Source organism: Heterodontus francisci, unplaced genomic scaffold, assembly GCF_036365525.1.
Source record: "Heterodontus francisci isolate sHetFra1 unplaced genomic scaffold, sHetFra1.hap1 HAP1_SCAFFOLD_59, whole genome shotgun sequence".
NCBI lineage: Eukaryota > Metazoa > Chordata > Chondrichthyes > Heterodontiformes > Heterodontidae > Heterodontus > Heterodontus francisci.
Window position 1 is genome coordinate 1,098,520 of NW_027140758.1, and position 3,003 is coordinate 1,101,522.

The 3,003-nt window shown below is 46.9% G+C and overlaps 1 non-coding gene across 1 annotated transcript; it reads left to right on the top strand.

The window, feature by feature from the left end:
* The first annotated feature begins 1,063 nt into the window (after positions 1-1,063).
* Positions 1,064-1,146, top strand: trnal-uag (transfer RNA leucine (anticodon UAG)). The gene has a single exon. It is a non-coding gene; the product is annotated as a tRNA-Leu (tRNA).
* Positions 1,147-3,003: the final 1,857 nt, after the last annotated feature.

Consider the following 3,003-nt stretch of genomic DNA (forward strand, 5'->3'; position numbering starts at 1 on the left):
AAGGTACATATTAAAGCGCTGCAGTGGACTCAGCTCCTGTGTGTGCACAACTCTCACTGATTCCGTCCTCTGGGAACAGTGCGGTCTAAACAGATCAGGTCAGGAGAGAAACACACAGCCCGAGAATGGCCTCTTTCTTCCTGCATTTACTCTGTTCCGGGAGCAGATTCTCATTGAGAAGCGGCGCTCAGATCACCAGAGAGAAAAAAAAACACAATTCAAACTGTCCAAATGAAAAACAGAGAATTAACCCGGACACTTCCATTATTAAATTAATTCATCAGCTCCGAACCAGTTCCCGTTAATGTACCGGGATGCTCTTGGGATTTATAAAATCGAAGGCAGCGGGATTTATTGAATTGCTGATTCTACACCCTGCAGTTCACTTCTTCACTTAACTGGAGGGGGAGATGTGTGAGCAGAGAAACAGAGCGAAATCCAGAGAGGGAACTGAAAAGACACCTGGACAGATGTGAAACAGGTCAATCCACTGTTCCAATAACTCCATCTCTGATTCCCTCCTGAAAGTAATCAGTCCTTTCACAGAGACTGTGGGTGGCTCTGAAAAGAGCCTTTGGTTTATTTGATGAGATTTTGGCCGCTTTACTTTTTCTGGGAGCTCTGAGCGCTCGTTTTCTTGGGCAGCAGCAAGGCCTGGATATTTGGCAGCACTCCGCCCTGAGCGATGGTCACTCCTCCCAGCAGCTTGTTGAGCTCCTCGTCGTTGCGGACGGGCAGTTGCAGGTGTCTGGGAATGATGCGTGTCTTCTTGTTGTCCCGGGCCGCGTTGCCGGCCAGCTCGAGGATTTCAGCGGTCAGATACTCGAGCACAGCAGCCAGATAGACCGGGGCTCCGGCACCCACACGCTCAGCGTAGTTACCCTTTCTCAGGAGCCTGTGAACACGGCCCACCGGGAACTGCAGTCCAGCCCGGGAGGAGCGAGACTTGGCCTTGGCCCGAGCTTTCCCGCTGGTCTTTCCTCTTCCAGACATTTCCTCAATCTCACAAATACTTTCACAAAGAATGGTTAATTTCCTTCGCATTAATAATAGCCAATAGGCGGTCAGGATGGCCGAGCGGTCTAAGGCGCTGCGTTTAGGTCGCAGTCTCTATGGGAGGCGTGTGTTCAAATCCCACTTCTGACACCTTGTGTTTTGACTGCACTGGAGGCGTTTGGGAGCAGCGGTGAAGAGCAAAGAGAGAACAGGAAAGAACATGGACAAGCAAAATAACAATGGACCCAAAGATGTTGCATCAAAACATTAGAGCAAGAGGCAACTAAGCAAACAGCAGGGCACAGAAAAGATCAAAAATGTAACCTTTGCATCGGGGTGGAAGATGTTGCCAATATCCTGAATGAATAGTTTACTGTCTTCTCAAATGAGGGGGTGATGCAGATATTGTTATGAAGGAGGAGGAGTGTGAAGTATTGGACGTGATAACTTCAGGAGAGAGGAAGTCTTAATTGGATGAACATCCTTGAATGTGGATAAATCACCAGGACCAGATGAAATGTACTTCAGGCTGTTGAAGGAAGCCAGGGAAGAAATAGTGGAAGGTCTGACCATCGTTTTCCAGAGGATTGGAGGTCTTGTAACATTGCAATAAAAGCAATTACGATGCAGATCAAGCATGGCTGAGCCTTGAGAGTAGAGAAACAGGGCTGAATTCCCTGAACCAGTGCTACAGCTTTCAGAATAGAAGGAGCCTATACAAACCTGATGGGTTCCACTTAAACAAAAGAGCTGGAGGTGTTGACAGTCAGAACAGATAAAATGTGCAGGAGTGTTTGAAGCAGATTCTGTGTGGTTACTGTAGTTGTACTATGGAGTTATTTCAAGGAGGTGATGCTGAATGTAATGGATCAACGTGGACCCACCCAAGGCAAAGGTCACTGAAAGTGGCAACGCAGGTGGATAAGGTAGTCAAGAAGGCATACGGCATGCTTGCCTTCATCGGTCGGGGCATAGAGTATAAAAATTGGCAAGTCATGTTGCAGCTGTACAGAACCTTAGTTAGGCCACACTTAGAATATTGCGTGCAATTCTGGTCGCCACACTACCAGAAGGACGTGGCGGCTTTGGAGAGGGTACAGAGGAGGTTTACCAGGATGTTGCCTGGTCTGGAGGGCGTTAGCTATGAGGAGAGGTTGGAAAAACTCGGATTGTTTTCACTGGAACGACGGAGGTGAAGGGGCGACATGATAGAGGTTTACAAAGTTATGAGTGGCATGGACAGAGTGGATAGTCAGAAGCTTTTTCCCAGGGTGGAAGAGTCAGTTACTAGGGGACATAGGTTTAAGGTGCGAGGGGCAAAGTTTAGAGGGGATGTGCGAGGCATGTTTTTTACACAGAGGATTGTGAGTGCCTGGAACTTGCTGCCAGGGGAGGTGGTGGAAGCAGATACGATAGCGACGTTTAAGAGACATCTTGACAAATACATGAATTGGAAGGGAATAGAGGGATATGGACCACGGAAGTGCAGAAGGTGTTAGTTTAGGCAGGCATCAAGATCGGCGCAGGCTTGGAGGGCCGAATGGCCTGTTCCTGTGCTGTACTGTTCTTTGTTCTTTGTTCTAAGCTTCCCTGTGGTCCAGCCTGGTTGAATGGAACTGAAGCAAACAAATCATCCAGAAGAGGAAAAGATATATAAGGCCATGAAAGCACAGAATTCAGATGGATGCAATACCAGATGGTATGGCAAGAGTGTAAAACAGCAACAGACTGGTGAATAAAACTTTCCCATTGAATAAGACAAGAAAAGAGAAGGGTAATAATAGTGTAAGAGGTGAGTTGTGACACTATTCACATTCCACCTTGATCTGAATAGGACTGTTGAAGGGAGTGATTGAGAAGAATAGAGGAGAAATGAAAAGAAAGGAGAAATAAACAAAAGGTCTTTTGATTTTAGAATGCTTGTTTTTGGAAATGACAGACTGTAAAGTGTGTGTGTCAGAAGATATAGAGCGAAGTTGGGTGTGACAAGATCACAGGAAAGTTGTG